Below are 19880 nucleotides of genomic sequence, written 5' to 3' on the forward strand. Positions count from 1 at the left end.
TGTACAGGAACAGACAAGCCTCCAACAATGAACACTCTGCAGGCAGCAGACTCAGCCATTTCTACTAAAAATAAGATGTAAAAACAACTATTTAGGGCTCCAACTGTAAACAAATGAAACATTTTCTCACAGACTAACCTGAAGAAAGTGGCAATTTATACTATACTTAAGCTTATTGGAATTTTTGTATTTGTAGTAACACGAATTACAACATAACAGTAAGTCTGAAGGATTTTGAAGATTATTTGATTTAATTTAGTTATGAAAATGCAGGACAATTCACATCTTTACAGTAATATTTACAGTGAAGAGCAGCAATGTTCAAGTGGAAATTTGAACTCCAAGGCTCTAAAGCCTTAAGGGCGTGTCACACTGATGCTACGAACAATTTGCGTATTGTCCACGGATGTAAACTGGTCATATGTGAAAATACATGGAAAAAGTAAGAGAAGTTGTGGTTCTTTAGGTGAAATGTTCACAAATGTATCACGAATAAACCAAGTGATGGAAGAACCACACAAAGAACATGGAAACCCATGTAAAATCATTGAATTTCTTCACTGTGACAAATTTGACACAGGGCAGAAATCACATCAGCACCATGGTCAGCGTCTGCCACCGACCCCCGCAATGCTATGTTTTTATCAAACAGTCCGATTCCCCCTTGTCTGCAGTTTGTTTCCAGTTCTCAGGACCACCTTCCATGACCCGCCCTACGAGAGACCCGAGCCACACAGTTGAGTATGCATCTCACCAGAATCATGCACTATTGCGTGTGATTTAAGTAACAACTGCATATGATATGAACTACATAAACTACACATGAACTACATAAGTCGCAATCAACCAATAAGTTTTAACACCTCAAAACCGAATTCATGTAAAGACCTGGCGGTCGAAACCCCTCCATGGACATCAACGAATGATGAACGCATGAAATACTGAATTAAGTAAATCACAAATGTACCACAAAGGATCGCAATTTCATCCGTGGACGATTGTATGAAGCAGCAGTGTGACACAGCCTTTAGTCACACACACCTACGTGGGTCCCACCGTAAGGGACATCATGAAAGTGGAACGTACGATTGTTCCATTCATTTCAATTCCATTTTATTTGTATAGCCCAAATTCACAACAACAGTCGTCTTGATTGTTGAGCATGTGATAAATGCATTGTGAATTATTTATAAGAATAATGCAAGTTGCACTCACTTACGACATGCAGGGATGCTGTAGTACGTTGCCCTTACGCTCCACTCTAGATGTTGAACGGCCAATATCATGCTTTTTCTTAAGCCATTCTGAGTAAACTATATCCATATATGAAAATATATTACCTTTGGCACACTAAAGAACAATTCTTTTATGAAATATTAGCTATATAGAATAGATATGGGCTGTCTGGGGGTAAAAAAAAAATCTCTACAGTTTGTGCAGGTGGCCCACACAAAATACAAAAGTTACAATATAGATAATCGGTGAGCCGGTACGATTTTCTACAGGCAGGTGACAGGCCGTAGAGAACACCTAAACAACACACAAGGGAACATGGGTGTAAAGTAGGCGAGACGCAGGCACGTGGTACAAATATTTACTATTCAACCCCCCCTCATTTGTGCTGTTTAAGTGAAAGGTGCGCGCTCCTTGTGCACAGTGAGAAATTTAGATATTCAGAGCTTAGTTTTTGAGTGGGTGTCCTGTGGGCTTACGCATCACCTGCACACTTTGTGCATGCAGCATTTGCACGCGGTCAGCACTCGCACCTCCCTGTAGACCAGAGTGCAGCATGACAGTCATAAGTGCATGTTTCTTAAAAGTTACTTCACGATACACTTACCACACGCAGGACAATCGTACATTCCAATATTATGATGCCCCTTAAGGTGCGGCTACAAGCTCTGCGGACAACCCAAACACCCACAGCAGTGACTAAGGCATTAATGGTATGGTTTACATTTCGTCGTCACCCTCCTGGTCCCAATCCTTAACGTTCACCTCAAACACTTAAAAAAAAAAAAAAAGGAATCCTAACCAGAGAAAAATCCCAACAATATGGTTTGACACTTGTTGTGTTTCAGAGCGAATTCCACAGACCACCTGAACTGGAAACCAAACCTTTTAGTGAGCTGATAATAGTTCTGTCCTTAGTATTTGCATGCTACAGCAGGAGAAAGGACATTCCTGTTACCAGACTGGTATTTAATTTAAATGAAAATCATGCCACGTTTAAGAGCTGATGATGCAAACAGACTGGTAAACAGAAAATATATCAGAATGTGATAAAATTACATTATGATATGCTTGTCCAAAAGTAAAATAAGTGCAACTTGCAGCTTTTTTTTTAAACTTAAAATACAGATGTTACCTGTAAGCAAAATCAGTAGAATAAACCCCAAGTACATGGTTTCCCATCAGCCACCTTGTGCATGTTCAGATCAGCACAATTCAAGTGCCCTTTCACCAAACAAAGTGCAGGCTGAAAACACTCCAACAAACTGCAGCCACGGCGATAAGAGCAGCTGTTAACACGTAAACAACAAATCCTGATGTCACCACCGAAGATGTATTCTGTGGTGGACAAGCAGCATCTTTTAGAGTGCCTATATTTGAAACAGCTTCTGTCATACACCATTCTCAAAGACAGAGCAGCAGTAAATATGAATATGAACAGTCTAAGAAAGACATGAAACTGTGGCTCAATTCTAAAACCGTTTTAAAGATATAAGACTTTATGCAGACAGAAATTTGCTAATGACATTTGTTTCATTATGTTTAATTTAACACCTTGTTCTCAGAGGAGTGTTATGACAGTTTTTGGGTTTACAGAGTGATGGCAGCAAAAATATAAAGACAGCAGCCTTTTGATTGTAACCATGATCAAGTGGGATTGTTTGTCTAGAAACAGAACTGAGCTCATGCATAGAAATATTAAAAAAACAGTCAGAAACTCAACACATCTAACATGTTAGATGCAAAATTTCTACTGGAAGCAAAGCTAACATGACTGAAAAACCAAATATTCACCATATATTTACCCCCAAAAAAAGCACAGTCTACAGTTCTTCATCCTGTATGCAATGATTTGTGAGAAATCTTTTTTTTTGCAACAAAAAGTAAATGGATCGAGCAAAAACTTGCAGCAAATTATTATAAATTTAAAGGTAACAAATGTTTTAGGAAAATTAGAAAAGCCACATGCTTTTGCTCCGTTTTTAACTGTTACTAATATCAACTATGACAAATATTTTTGTGTGGTTGCATCAAAACAGGAAGCATATACAAGACATTTTCCAATTAGCTGAATGTGTTGCATCCACCGGATTGTTTAGTAGGTGAGCTGAGCTAACCCTTAACATTAATTAATTGCTTGGCAGAGTGGAAACAATGCTGCATGAAATGTGTTTTTGTGGTCTGGCTCGTCACTTTCACGAGCCAGACTTAATTAGAAAATATTCAGAGATTTGTGAACAACAACAAAAAATGCGTTGTTGAGGAGGGAAATCACTAATTTAAAGACATTTAACCATAATGTGGAGATCAACAAACACCTAAATGTCAACATGTAACACCTTATTCTATCTTTTACTAATTACTCATAAATGCTTTTGTAAATGTTAAATTATAAATATTTAGCTATATTTTAAATAAAGCATGAATGAATTACCTTTTAATTTGATTTTTTTTATTAATTTAACCATGTCCCAAATGCAAGAAACAAACTGGTGGGGGCAGAGAGTAAAGCGGCGTGCTCATAAAAGTTTCGTCTGGAAGCGCCAGAACAGTCTGGAGCTGAGTGGAGCAGCCTGGATCCAAACGATGCAGACATTTCTGTTTGAGCAGAGTTTTCCGTTTCCGGACATTAAAAATTACCAAAGTTTTTTCTAGCAGATGTTCATGGTTGGCTCGGCCAAAACTATTAGCACCGTGTGGAAAACCATGTAGTAAAAAGTTGAAGGGAGGGAACGGTTAAACTTGTGACACCACAGTGGCTCTGTTCCCAAATTGGCCTCAGTGTGTTTTTCCATAGAGTGTAGGGAAAGCAGAGAGTTTAATTGAAGCCCTTTTGCTTCCTGAATGTAGGACACTTGGTGTAAATGATGAATGCTCGGAGGCAGCTGCTCCAATTCCAAATGAGGAAGGGAGCATAATGTGCAAATATGATTCCACATTCAAGAACAGCTGACAAAAACACACAACCCCCCCCGCAGGCACTTTTCCTATATATCCAGCCAGAAGATGAAAAAGATTTATGGTGTCTCCGGCACGTACAAGCAGGTGTGGAGAATTCCCAAAGAGGCAAACTACACAGATGTCGGAGAATCAAAGTCAGGAATACAAGGAGATCTCAAAGTCATCAATGTTTGGTTTGATAATCGACACAAAGCAGAAGAAGCTATTAGAAGTAACAGGAGAGCTGATGCTGGCACGAGAGTGGTTCTCTGATAAGAGCGGACCTGCTGCTTGGATGGAACACTCAGAGCTTCACCTTCAGGCTTTTATAGCTCACCCTCTCCCGTCTGCTGAGCAGGACTACTTCCCACAAAAGATATTCAATTTATAGGTCAAAGATGTGGACATCTGTCACAGCTGAAATGGACAATCTGACAGCCAAGGACTTTTTTTTCAATTTTTTTTTTCATGAGATTCATATGAAATTTTAGAATAATTTTCTCTGCTGCAGCTTCAGGCGTCCTCTGAAGAGCGACATCAGTCAGCCCTGTCAAGAGACGGGTTGTAATCTTGGAGAGCATGATTCATCATGTCAACTGGCAGCTGATGGAAAAACATGAAAGACAACAAATTACTGTTTTAAGGCTTTGGAGATGAAACGAACCAGGTTTCTTAAACCATCGACCATCATTGTAATGATTTCTTTCATTGGAAAGCTGGTTGAGGCAAAACTTTAACTTTCACACATTTTTTTTTTTACTTTCAGTAATCCCAAAAACAACCCGTAAGCAGCATTGTATGACCCGCAGGTATACCCGCCTCTGCCCTCGCCACCACCCTACTGACCCCTCCTCAATTTTTGAGGGGCTGCTTCACGCTCCTCACTTTCCCCTTCAGCCCCTGCCACCCTTGTCAGAGCTGCATGGGACAAATTCATTAAAAAATAAATACAAATTCCAAAATACAGCTTTTCAGTTGGTTTTATCTCCATAGCAACCACTATTTCTTTTGTAGCCTAGGGCAACAAATTGAAGAAGAATTTGGCTGTGTCTAAATTCTAGGGCTGCGTTCTTCCTGGGCTGCATTTGTAGGTTGCTTATGCCACGGCGCCGCGACAAGTGCAGTCCAAATTCAACAACTCCTTCAAAGTCGGCCAACGGATACAGCTTTCTTTTTCCCGATTTCAAGGATTGTCTGGTGTATTCCTTCTATGCTGTCCATATCCCAAGATGCATTGCGGCCGAACCCAGAGGTTGTCTGACAACAATGGCGGACTGGGAAGCAAGACCCAGTGTTAGATGATTACACCTCCAAGATTAAAAGTTGGATCAAATAAGCCAAGACAATTTTGAGCTCCATGCCTGGTTCACTACTCCTCTCTGTTCGGGACTCACGGTTGCTAGGCGACAGGACGTTCGCCGATGTAACTGCTGGAACTATCTAAAGGCTGGACTCGTCCAAATTCACAGCCGTTAACATTCGGCCTTCCCCCTTGACGAAGGACCTGGCCAACGTCACCGGGAAGGCCGTGGCCATTGAAGGATGCAGCTCTTGAATTTGGACACACCCTTTTGAAAAGTAAAAGTTTTTGTATTTTCTTAGCAACTGAGGTTTTTGTTAACCACTCCCACATTCCTAATATGGTCATATTGTATGTTGTATTGTTTTTGTTCAGCTTGAGCCGGGGATGGCAAGATGGCAGTCACTTCCCAACGTCAAATGTCAACAAAACTCGGGTTGTGGTTGTAGACCTAACCTTGTGGCTTGTGTGAAACTGTTCTGAAGATCGCTTGAACAAAAAATGATCTTTTCCCATTTTTTGTGAAAATTTGAATATCGCAAAATGTCCCACTTTGTCACAAAATGGCCACAAAGCTGTAGGTCCATCCCAAACAAAATTTAAAGATTCCTTTGTATATCGCTGGCAATCTGTGTTTTAGTTTCAAAATATCTTTCGAGCCACATGACAGATTTTGGCCCAGTTCATTTTTTTCGAGGGTTCCTCTTACTGTGACATCATAATTCTTTTTATGGGGAGTTGTTCACTGTCGAAAAATCATTTTCACCAAGTACTAGTTGCATGCAGATTTTGCTGAGTTTTTGAGCATGAGGCTGTGGGGGAATTTCTCTTAAAGGCGCAGTAGGACAGAAGGATGGCAAAACCCATATGGTCTTTTCAGGGCTGCCATGGGTCATAATAATCTTGTGACCACGACCTTAAAAAATAGAAAAATGTGAAAAGAAATGTATAATTACATCGTAGAAAAGTGACTGCAGTTTGAAGTAATTATCCTACCCCTGCTTTCCTTACACTCTGTCTTCTAAAAATGTTAAAGCTAGCTACATAAATCACTGTTCTTATCAACCATTCCCCATTTGAAAAGTTCCCCCCAAATAATACATGCTCCTAGGAAAAGCAGCACCATAGTTCCAGGAGGCATTGGACATGAGAAAATGCCAGTCTGAACACTGGTCGGTTAGGCTAAGTTTACCATAAAAAGCACAGTCGAATAGGATAATGCATCTGTTTATGTCAGAGGATTATGTTCTCAGAGATATGATCTGTTATGGACTATGTTAGATGTAGCCTCATACAGTGCAGGCTGAGGTTGATTGCTGCCTCTGGAACTGGTGCCTGCAGAAGTAATCCACCAAGATCCATTAGAGATTGTGCTCAGAGGGAAGGACTTCCAATACTTGGCAAGACTCAAAAAAAATTAATGTTTTCCTATTTCCAACTCTGAGGCAAACATGAATCCCGAAAACATCTCTCAAAGCCAGAATGTGAATCCAAATATTATGTGTGATCTGGAGTACCGGCTATTGGCCATCTCCACTGGGGAGGGCATGATCTGGCAATGCCACACAACAAAATGTCCAACTGAATACTTATCAGAGAGCAGTCTGTCATCTCTCATTTGCTTTTGAATACCCACAACATACAGCAATTGTGGCATTTATGTAAACAAAGCAACAAATTAACTAGAGCACCAGTTGGACCGACACATCCATTTGAACAATTACAGATATAAAATCAACATGTGTTATTTTTTTAAATGTAAATATGAATGGAGAAAAAAAAAGTGTGACATAGATACACGAGTCGATTAGATGTTAGTCATCAACTCTTTTTTAGCAACAAGTCTTCTTCCACTGAAGGTCTCCTTACCCTCAACTGATCTTTAAAATAATGACTTAATTTAAAAGTTTAAATATTTCACAATTTCACCTTGTGATTTTTAAATTTAACACCTTCAACCTGTTTTATCGTGCTTAGATTTGACTGACAGAGATCCCTCTTCACAACACAAAATTAGTCTCTTTTCATTCTTTTAATTTAGAGTTGCTTTAAAAGCAAATACAAGAAGAGACAGAGACCACCCGCTTTAAAAAATGTGAACCTCAAAAACCAAACCAGAAGCGGCGCAAAAATATTAAAGCCTTTTCCCAACTGAACAAATACAGTAAAAAACAGAGTGATTGGGTGAAACAAAGTGAAGTGAGAAATTTGTTGAGTCCACCCATCTGCTGATTAGAAAATCCACTCCTGATTTTAAAAAAATGTGAGCTTTCATAAATTCAACACAGCTGAAACACAGCTCAAAAATGAAAATAAAGCAATTAACGTAAAACTTTAGTTACAAGACTCTAAATGTGATTTTTGTACAAAGTAGGACTCTGGAAGTTAATGGAAAATTGCTTCCTTCCGAAACTATGCTAGTGGTCATTCAATGAAATGCAACATTTGAGACTTTTTCGTTGTCTCAAATTCAAATGTAACTTTATTACATATTTATTGCTTCTTTATTTCCTTTCAGCCTTTCCCTTCAGGGGTCGCCACAGCAAATCAGCTCGCTCCATGTCAATGAGGTGACATACTTCACGGTGAGGATAATTATTTGCTGACAGATTTAAAAAAAAAATCTATATATACATATTTGTTTATCCTTCCTGGCCCCCGATCTACCCACATGTCCTTCGATGTAATGAGCACCCCTGCTCTACCAACAAGCTAGCTTCATGTCTTTGTTCAGTGCATCCATAAACCTCCTCTTTGGTCTTCCTCTCTAGACTTTTGGCCTGCCAGCTCTAGAATCAGCATCCTTCTACCAATATATTCACTGCCTCTCCTCTAGACATGTACAAACCATCTATGAAAAATAAATAAAAAACAATAATAATAGTAATAACAACAACAATAATACAAACGATTTATAATAACAAATAAAGAAGCCCGTCACCATACATTCACATTACAAAAAAAAACTGAAAAAAACAGTAAATGAAATCAATTAAAAAAAAAGATAAAACCTAAGCTAAAAAAAAAGATAATCAAGTTTTTTTCCCCCTGGAAAAGCTCCACAGTAGATGATGCCCTCACATCACTGAGGCCCCGCCATTGCTCTTTGTTCTGACCCTGAGGACCACCAGTGGACCTGCACCTGATGAGCTTAGGGCCCTGGGGGAGGGGGGACTATAAACTGAAATGAATTTTGAAGCGGCGTGCTCGTTGAATTTTGAACAGCTAAGTTTTTTTTTTTACATTTCTTTTTGGTGGACAACACCGCAGACCATATTTTTTATCACAACGTTGTCCTGAGCTAAAACTCAGCGGCACCCACGTGTTTTGACAAAGTCGTAACACGGCACAACAGATAAATGTTAAATGAACAACACTGGAAACAGATACTGAAGCAAGAAGCTGCCGTTAATGGGCTGTCAAGATGAATAAAGAAACCACAGCAAGGACAAGCCGACTGCTCCCCCTGATTAAAATAAACCTAACTGCATTATGCTAAATAGGCATAATGCTCTAAACATTATAATGTGTGATAGAGGGTTGAGAATAAATTAGGTATCGAGGCATCAGCATGAGTTTATCACAATGAACAGCCAAACATGGTTAAGGAGATTTAAAAATACAATACCTTAGAAATGATTTAGCTGGAAACAGTTACCTAATTAGCTCAATGTCAAACCTCAGATCATTCAAGGGATGTAAAAACTTTCCCAGAGCCACAGACTCCTTCACTTCACTCTAAAGAGAATTACAGATGGGTACAGACAAAGAAAAGACTGGACATTTGAATGTGTCTGCATGGTCGCGTTCCCTTCTTTCCAGTGTACAGTTATTAAGCAGAGGGTCAGATGTGCCTCTGACTGCATGCTGTAAAACAAGGACTCCTATTAGCTGCAGATCAACATAAATCATGTTCAGTAAATCACAGGAACCCTGAATTACAAGAGATGAACGCCCTGTCCAGCCCAGACCCCTTCCAACAATGGCCTGTAATCTATTTTAATGCCAAAACTAATTAAACGAGTGTCATGGTTACAGCAAGAGGTAACAGGAGCTCACATCCACCAACCAGCAAAATCTTAAAATCAGACATGACAATCTGATCATTTTTGAATTTTTTTTAACATCTTCTAAAAAGTCTTATTATATAATTTTATAATAACCTCAAAGAAAGAGAGAGAGAGAGAGAGCAATAAAATGCTTTCCTATGCATATCACATTCATGTATCTTCACTGATCTGGGCTCTCTTGACACCCAGATGTCCCCATCGGCACACTGATCCACAAAACTGCAGGTTCATGAGCTAAAAGTGTGTGTGTGTGTGTGTGGGGGGGGGGGGGGGGGTGCATGCAACCCTATTTAATTCATGTTAACATTAGTACTGGTTCAAAACAATAACTGATTATTGGAAATCCACTTAAAAAACCAACAAAAACAAGCTTTTTAAATATTTCTAAAATTTAAAATAAAAAAATTTGCGCTTGTTGGTTAAAGTTGCACCTTGTGGTGAAATTGGTTTGTAGGATTTTTTTTATTTTTATTTGGGAAACTTTTGAATCACGGTTACTTTTTTTCCCACTTTCATTTTTGGTTTAACTCACCCTTTTGTCCACTAGCTGAAAAAAATCCCCACAGCCTAACACTCTGAGGTTCAAGCTTTTCTTTTTATTCATGGTCCATCCATACAAAAGCTCTCATTGTCAGACTCCAATCATCTTTTGATCTATTTCCAAAGCGTTCCCAGAGGTGTTTTAATTTAGATCATGCCGTTTTTCCGCAAAAAAATAAATAAAAACTGTCACTTTCTACGACATCGTTTATTCAGAGCGGCAGGAGTTCATTTGAAATTCACCTCAGAGTTGTCGGTGGGACGTTTGTCGGGGGTGTAAACCTGCCAACACTTTTTATATGCTCTCCTGCTAGCTTACAGCCCCTAATACTCAACTAAACATCACCGGTGCAACAAAAATGGCGAGCGATAATGGAGATTTCCAGCCATACTGTTTTGAGCCAGATATCGGCTCGGATGAGGAAAACATGGATCTATTTGTCTGCAAGTGGATGCATCAGAATGGAGCAGAAGCAAGTAGGTTATGGTCCTTCAAACTAAATTTCTACGCCACAGCTACAATCTTTTTTGAGCAGCATTTTTTCATCTCCTCCTGATTCACAAGTATTTGAATACAGAAATGAGCAGAAATGCAATTTTAAGATTAAATGTCTTAATATATGTTCTCCATCTTTAAAAAATATATATATACCACAAGCTAACACACACACACACACACAAACACACACACACAACTGGGTTTTAAAAAAGCCTTCACTGGTATGATGCAGTTTTACACTAAATTGAACCTAACTTGTCTGAACACAAAGCAAACTGCAAAAATAGAGTTTTCTTTGAGGGAGATTTCACAAGTTCTTCTTATGAGAACAAACATTGGGTGGCTCTGTGTGAGGGATGCTGCAACAAATCACTTCTTCTCATCAGTGCAACAGTTTCTCTGCTCTTCTCCCAACATGCAATCCAGATTTGTCTTGCTTCAGTCATCGTCGGTGTTGGCCGTAAGAAGTCAAGTAGGAGCCAGCTCCGACTGTGAGGGAATAACATGCCTTTCATTGGAAAGCGACTAAATTGCCTTTTTCAATGATTCCATTTCTTGCACGAAGGAAGCCTCTCTGCTACATCATTACGACTGACGGCCAGGCTGGACAGACTCATTTGTTGGGGACAGGGTGACTGGTAGCCCGGTGGTGCTTCAAAGAAAAAGCTGCTCACCAAAACAAGCCTTGTGTGGCATCTAGTAAAAAAAAAAAGTACACATTTCTGGAGGATGAGGATTACTGAAAAGGAGAGGAGAAAGAAATTGAGCTGCTGGAAGAAAGAAGGCGCCACAGGAGAGATGGCAGCCGTGGGTGCCCTTGAAATTGCTTGACTCATTACTGCAGCAACACAGTGGTGCACGTGCTGGCTGGCTCTGACAGAGTCCTAGGTCAGGCGCTGACAGCAGGGACGTGAAAGACAGCATGTTTGAACCATTTCAAAGGTTGATATTCTCATAAATTAAACTGGGGCAGATAAGAAAAAAGGTTACACCATCAATGAATAATAACCAACTATATGATGCTTGTTACAAGACTGGCTTGCAGGTGCATTGGAAGATAGACTGACGGGTCTGTGACCGCATACAATAAGAGAATTTAATTAGCCTGCGGCAAAAACCCTCGTCTAATTAAAATCAGTAAAACTGCAGATATTCTTTAGTATTCTCCAAGCACCTATAGACTATATAGAGAAAATCCCCAAATATCCACCGATAAGCAAAGGCTGAAGCCCGTCCACTCCACTCTATTTTCCTACACCACTGACAAGTAGAGCGGAAACGTGTCTCTTGGGCAAGCCGACAGCAGGACAAGTGTCTAGCCGTGCAACAACCGGATGACTGTCCCTGAACCCACTGACGGAAAATCTTCATGCCATGTGGAAACGCGTGCAGCTTCATCAGTCATCAATTAGAGTTAGAGCAATGCTGCTGAGCTTTGTTGAAGGGAAAGAGTTTCCACGGAACCAGATCTTTATTTCTTTAAAAAAAAAAAGGAAAAAAAAGGAGGTGCTTATTAACACATTCTATGAAAAAAATATCTGGCTTTTTCATGAGTAGAAACAATGTACAATGGGAAAGTAGTTGTTTGATATATTTGTTCAGTACAAATATTGAGAAACTGGTGCCACAGTTATTCTTTTTTTTTAACAAATTACATTTTAAATTGTATTTAGTAGAACATTTTTTGTAGTTACAATGCTCAATACAATTAAAATTTGAATTTTCAAAAGTATTTCTCTATTCTGAAAGAGCTTCCTAATGGACCTTTGTGGTAAGAGCATTGACTGAATAACCCTTCCCACCAAAGTTCCTTAAGCCTTTTTTCTACTGAGCGGTATGGTCCGGTCCGGTTTAGAATGGTCCAGGCAATTCCGGCGAGTGTTTCCACTTAAATGTTGGACTGTCACGGTGCATGCGGGATGTAGACCGACTGAGTAGCTTTGGCATCATAGTAATGCAACTACAGCAAAAGCAAAGCTTTTTTTCCCACTTGGCTTGTGGTACTTTGTATATACAAGTCAGTTAATGTTGTTTGAGAGAAGATTGCAGGTGGCGAAGAGGAATACGCTGGTGCTGGCTTGGCACTTTCTTTTGTCATAATGACCTTCCGCCGATCAATGGCTTTCATTTTGTGACCACAATAGCTCCGCCCCAATTGGTCCATTCAACTTTCTATAAACTTACAACCAACAGGGGCCCAAAAATGGTATCAGTCTGGCTTAACGGGTCTATTAAATAATGGAAACACTCAAAATACCGTACCATTCAAGGCTATAGACTTCTAGTGAGAAGTAAACAGCTATTCTATTAGTCATTATATTTGTCAAAATTATCATTCGTGCCCTGCTACCTTTTGTTGACAGATTCTTCCAAGCCTGCTTTCAATTTGCACGCCAATCAGTGCTTACTGACGTCATTTGGCTTCAACATGGCAACGTCCGTGTAGTGAAAAAATTACAACTGAATTGACCTGATTTCGTTGGAGCCAGAATTTATTCATTTACTGCGGATGACGTCACACACAGTCAATGGGTGAGACTGAACATAAACAAGAAGAAATATTTATTCTAATCTAATGAGCAAAAAAAAGATTCAAAGTAAGAACTGAATAATTACAGACTTTAGTTATCACTCTGAGAATTTGAGATGCTCCATCTTACTCCGTGCCAAACAGATACATTCGTGGACGTTTTTGTATCATCAAATATTTTGCAATTCCTACCCCTTCTTACCCCTTACTCCTCAGACAGCAGGAGTTGGTTCAAGCAGGATATTCTCCAGCAAGAACACCATTGACCACATTGCATCCTTCAACTCCCACCATCACAGCAGATCCTCAGTGGAGTGAAGATAAAAGAATGAGTCTGGGTAGTAGAGGATAATTTATCAAAAAAAAAACCCAAAGGGAATCAATTGGAGGAGAGCTGATATTAAGTTAGAAAAGTTGGAACCTAAATCTCGGGGGCTCGACTCCCCCCAACTTTGGCTGGACGAAGCTCGTCTGCTGGACTTTAAATATGTAGTTGTAGGCTTAGATAAGTTAATTCTTCTCTGTGAGTTCTGGTAAATCGCCTGTCCGTCCTGGGGGAGGATCCCTCCTACATGTGGGCACCCATGAAGTTTCTTCGTTTTTTCCAGAATCCGGTTTAAGAGTTTTTCCTTACCGTGAAGGGGGGTCTAAGGGCAGGGATGTCCAGTTTGGCTTAGTCAGTTTGTTAGTTCAATTTAATATTTTCCTATTGAATTCTATGTATTCATGATCCTTTTGATTTTATGTTTAACTTTTTCAACTACCTATATGAAAGCCCATTGAGACGACTGTTGTTGTGAATTTGGGCTATACAAATAAATTTGAATTGAATTGAATCTCTCACAGAATGAGATCAGTTAGCTGACACTTTGATGATCACAACTGCAAACTGAATCAAGTGCACCGGTCATTTGTCTAAATCTTATCTTCCTACCTCTATTTTTATTGGTCTTCCATTATCATATATGGTCAAGAGGCAGGGGGAAGAGCACGTGGAAACGGGAAAGATCATGGGAAACAGTCCCAGTTTCTTAACAGACCAGCAACAGTTTAAACTGCCTTTCGGTCAACAAATCTTTCCGAATTTGCAATTAAATCTGAATAGCTTTTTTGCCAACATGTCATTTGAAGTATGACTTAACGTAATCTCAGTGAACGAACTACACGACCAGCAGACCTGACAAATCCTCCATCGCTCTACCATGACGACAAACGGGTGAGCTAACAGCTACGTGGAAGGCGATGGTTTGGCAGATGTGCCGAGTACCTGTGCGGGGTTCGAGCGTCCACTGCGTTTGCACGCAACAGCTTTGGCCACAAACGCTCTTAAGGGGGAGAAAAGGACGCAAATCAGCAGGAGGCAAAGCTCTCAACACAGCATCGCAACTCTCGGGTCAACAGAGTGACATGCCAGGCTAAGGAGATTACTTCCTTTCACACACCAACTGCAGGAGCATGTGGCATTGGTCAGCCAGAAACTCTGTCAACAGAATTACAGCAGGGATTGTATTACATAAGAGCAGGAGGTCGTAATCCTTAGAAATGGTCAAATTTAAGCTCAGATCCAGATTGTACTACTGCACAACTCGAGTGGAGCGGTTTTATTTTTAACTAAACATAAACACGAGGAATTCAGGTACATCAACAGTTAAACCATCATTAAGCACACTGAGAAATGTAGTGCTGTTTTATGTAGTTTACCAAAATATATACTGTAATAGTAAAAAAAAAAAAAACTCAGTTTTTTTCTGACAAATGTGCTTATCTAATGAAATGTATACGTAAAACACTTGAAAAATTGTGATGTAAACATCAACGTTTATATGAGAATGAAAGTCTTCACCTCATCTTTTTCTTTTAATGGTCAGACATTCAGAGTCCAAACCTTCATCATCTTTCTGCAAAGCTGATGCACCATTATTTTACCTGATGGTACAATTGACTATTTAAAAGCAGATGACAGATATTGTTTTTTACTGTTATTCAAATTTTCTTACTCAAAAGATCGTTGACATGAATCTCTGCCATTAAAAAGAAATCAAAAATAACTGACTTGAAGTGCAGTAACACCAGGACTCCCAAAAACCAAAACACACCAGATACTGAATTTAAGACTAAACAAGAGGGAAACAATGGCCTTGAAGGGGCGCTGCTAGAAACTGCCTCTCAAGCATGTTGGGTTTATCTTTCAACAACTCATACCGCACCAAACAATGTATTATTTCTAGCACTAGAACAATGATTTTATCTGTTCATTTATAACTGACCACTGGGAGGGAAATAATTCTGAGTTCCACTGATCTGTCAAGAATGAACTCGCCCAGCAACACACAGGAAGTAGAATAAAGTTCCGTTCAAGGAAGACCTGAATTCCACTCCAGCTGAAACAAAGAGGTGACGCTTTGGCTCTCAAACTTTCCCACTCAACAAAACATAGAACTCATTTAAATAGCTTGTCTAATTAAGCTGGCATGGCCCGAGTCCCTCTGACCACATGAGAGGGTCACTTGGAGCACACTGTCGACGCATTACTTTAACACCTCTACACACAAGCACAGTACTTTCTGCCAAGAGAAAGCCAGGCTGCTGGCACATCTCTCACTAACTAAGATTGATTCTAGATTTAAAAAACAAACAAACGTTGAAGTTGGGTGAAACCAGTTAAGCAGAGGACAGAATGAAGTTAACACAAAATATTGGTCACCACATGATAACAAATCTTCCAAAAAGGCCAGTGCGCCAAGCTCAACCAGGGGTCACGGTCGTTTCCGACGGGGCCTTATTCTCTTTAAGTGCTGTGGATCTGGGAACCGTCCAAGGCTCCTGCCAGAATACAAAACACCCTCTACACGCCTTGAATGAACCCCCCAGTGGAGGGACAAACTGGTGTCTAAGAGGTGAGAAACTCCTTGTGATGGGTCTAAGGCTACGTTCACACTGCAGGGCTTAATGCTCAATTCGGATTTTTTGAAAAAATCCGAATTGTTTGCTAGACCGTTCACATTTCCAAGTAAATCCGAACTTTTGTGATCTCCAGTGTGACCGTGACACGACCCAAACGAGACCCGCATGCGCAGAAGCCAGAAGAATACTCAACGGTGAACGACGTCACTCGTTTGCGGAGCCAACGTTAACAATGGATGTCAACAACAGTGTTGTCAAAAGCGGAGCTCTTTTTGTAATATTAAATTTATTTTCACAAAGGAGCAGCACAATTACAATCTTCTCATTTTAAGAAGGCATTGGAGTCGGGATCGTCTGTACCCACTGTAGTGGAAGAGGAATGTGTATGTGCTGGGGCCGCGCGCCCGCGTGTGTGCAAGCGCGTGCCGCGATAGAGAATAGGGGGGGGGCAGTGTGGGCGCGCATTCATGTTGTGTGTTACGGAGGACGGTAATAAAAGAAGGTTTCCCCCAAAATAAATGCTATGGACTCTTTATTAACCCGTTCTGGAGAATCTAAGGATCAGAACAGGGAGGAGGAGGAGGGGGATTGCCTGGGTCCCCCGCGCTTCTGAGCACGGTCAAAGGGGAGAAAGAAAAAAAAGTTATCGCGGTAAAGGTTCAACACCACGCTCTGCCATTTATCTGGAATTTTTTTCAAAAACCGCCCAGTTGCGATCAGAGCCCTGGAGTTTGGCCTGAAAAGAGCGATCAGCCCAAATATTAATCCAATCGGTGACCTCTCTTCCCTTCTACTGACTGATCTCAGCAGCATCGTCCACCATGGTTGATGTTTACGTTCTCGTTCCCGCCTACTTCAACGCAAAATGATGACGTTTGTTGCGTGTCGATGACGTACAGTTCGGAATCAAGTCGCCTGGCCGGTCAGACGGCGGTCGCAATTGAAAAGATCGGCTACAATTCGGAATCAGGCCGGCAAACCCACGGGGCCTGGGTCGCATTTGAAAAGATCGGATCTGTGTCATTCAGACTGTCATGAAAAGATCGGAATTGGGCCACTTAGGGGCAAAAAATTCGGAATTGGGTCGTTTCAGCCTGCAGTGTGAACGTAGCCTCAGACTGTCATGAAAAGATCGGAATTGGGCCGCTTAGGGGCAAAAAATTCGGAATTGGGTCGTTTCAGCCTGCAGTGTGAACGTAGCCTAATTACTTCTGCTCCAAGATTTCACAGTTTCGACCTTTCTCAAGCTTCTCACACAGAGCCGCATTCGGAAGAGGACTGCACAAGGCTGCATTACTGCTGGCCGCACTGTCAGTGACATTGAATCAAGAGAAAAATTCAGTCTAAAATGATCCAGGAATGGAAATTAAATGTTTTTCAAGTAAACTGGTTTTAATTATGAGAAAATAAACATTTTATTATGGTTGAAAGGGAACCAAACAGGTTATTGGTCCACAGATCTGGGAAAAAGTGACTTTATTTGAATGTAAAAATTAATAGTTGTGACGAAACATAAATATCTGAACACTGATCAGGAGACAACATCCGATTTTAATCGTGTCTGCAACCACGTGATCATGCCCGATCTGCGATCACATGATCAGATCGGGATAACCCTATTATCTACTTTCCATTTATTCCTGCAAGACAAGAAGCTATGAAGGCTCATTTTTGTAAAAGTCTAACACATTGTGGCTGCACATTACACATGAGAAGATAGAAGCCAAGTTAGGTGTATCTTTTCATGGCCAGACCAGACTACACAATATGTGAAACTGATATTAGCAACAAATCCAAAGAGCTAGATTACAATCTTACAATGAAGTAATATTAAACGATACTAATTAGTATGTTCACAGACGTTTAAGATTTGCAGATTTCTTCTTTGTTGTAAAAAAAGAATAAGAATCTTATAATACTAGAAAGCATGTTTATCCTCTTAGAGGCCCATTTAAAGAATCACTCCAAGGAAAAATATGTTTTTTTGTGTTTTCCTGATGGAGGAATTATATAAAGATTCGCTTCAAAATTGCATTTCTGAGAATTTCTTTATTTAAATCATTGTGAATCAGGAGCCGACAAAAAATGCTGCTTAAAAAGAGATTGTATGTGACGTAGAAAATACACTGAGCGAGCCACAAGTGGACACTTGTAGACAAATAGATCCACAGACTTCTTCATTTTCCTCGTCTAAGGTGGCGTTTGGATTTAAACTGTACAGCTGCTTAGCTCCAAAAACTGCCCACCGTTTTGTTGCACCGGTAATGTTAAGTTGTGGGTGTGAGGGGCCGTACGCTAGCAGGGGGAAAACGGCATAATCATAATTAAAAGACCATTGGGAACACTTCTGCAATGGATTCATGTGGAATGAACAGCAGGGCTTTGTGGGTTTTGAGCTGCATCCATGAAGAACTAAAATCTTCCAAAATCTCCAAACGGCAGCACCAAGCTATAAACAGATAAACCTGCCTAACAACTGGCTTCTTCCAATCATTTTTACTGATGTATGTTCTTTATTTGAAAGTATTGAGTAAATGCTTGAATAAAATTAAGCTGCTTCACTTAAGGAGTCTTTCCAATACACACAACATTTTAGCTGCTCAAAACCCAAATCTCTAATGTGTAGGTTGAAAGAGTTTCCACTTGAATTGATTTGATGAATTTCATGGAGCACTCCAACAGGTGGTGAGAAAAACAAAAAGGGGTTTCTTGGTTTCCAGAGAATCCCTGCATCGCTCTGAAGTAAATGTAGGACAAGTTGGGAGAAACAGCATAATCCTTTCAACAATTCCAGACTGAGTTCCCGTTTGCCTTCTTTGCTTTGCCTGTTCCAAGTGGAAAATTCCATGACAAGGTGTTTATTATTCCCCTAGTTTGCTTCTCTTTCAGTTCGGAGGCTATAAATCAGCCAGTCAGCTTGCTGACTTCAAGAACCGGTGCAGAACGTGCATCTCTGATCCAACAAATATATAGATAAGGAGGTGACATTTACATTCAACAGATGCTTTTATCTGAAAGCAATTAGAGGATTCTGACAAGAACACAGCTGACTGAAAAGATCGAGAATTGAACCTCTGATCAATCAGTTGGTTGGTTTCTCCAACCAGTGAGCTGCAGACAACCACGGCATCAGAAACCCTGGATCACTCTGCCACGAAATATGCACCGAAACACACAGATATAATTCATTCAGGACGTGTGGCACTTGTGCATCTTTTCTACACAGTTCTTAATCAAAGTACTAAAATTATATCAGAACTTTTGAAAACCATGAAGAAAACATGAAACCAAACTCTGCTTTAGGAACAGCAAACATGAACTACAAAAACATTAAACTGGTTTGTGCTGCTAAATGAGGAAGCACAAAAAAAAAAGATTAAGAGCTTTGTTTTACAATTATTGGATTTCTGCGCTGTGGGAAAAGAATTATTAAATCTGTGACAGATAAGCTGAACCGTTGCTCTGCATCTGGAAAATATGACAGACTTTCTGCTGTGTGTATGTCAAAGTCAGTGTGTGTTTTTACCTGCTGTATGTAAATTCTGGCATCAGCTGTAATTATATATATATATATATATATATGGCTGTGGATCATTTATAGTTCTACGGAAAAATTCCTATCCTCACAATGACTGCCAATTACTGTCAGGAACCTGGATTTCAACAGAATGAATCATAGAGGAAATGGGGATTTTCCCCACCCTTATTTTGGCAAACACTGACTATAAGTACATTAAAATTTAATTAACTTTCAAAAGAAAAGCTCTACTCCCATAAATAAAAAGGAAACTTGATCTGTTTGAACTTTCTGAAAAGATGACACAAATGTGTGAAGAAAGAACGAAGAGGTTTCCATGATTCTGT

The 19880-nt window shown here is 40.0% G+C and overlaps 1 protein-coding gene across 1 annotated transcript in view; it reads right to left on the reverse strand.

The window, feature by feature from the left end:
- The window catches only part of LOC101172650 (E3 ubiquitin-protein ligase TRIM62), a 39106-nt gene that overhangs the window by 16048 nt on the left and 3178 nt on the right, over positions 1-19880 (reverse strand). The gene's annotated exons all lie outside the window — the stretch shown is intronic.

This window comes from Oryzias latipes, chromosome 5 (assembly GCF_002234675.1).
Source record: "Oryzias latipes chromosome 5, ASM223467v1".
NCBI lineage: Eukaryota > Metazoa > Chordata > Actinopteri > Beloniformes > Adrianichthyidae > Oryzias > Oryzias latipes.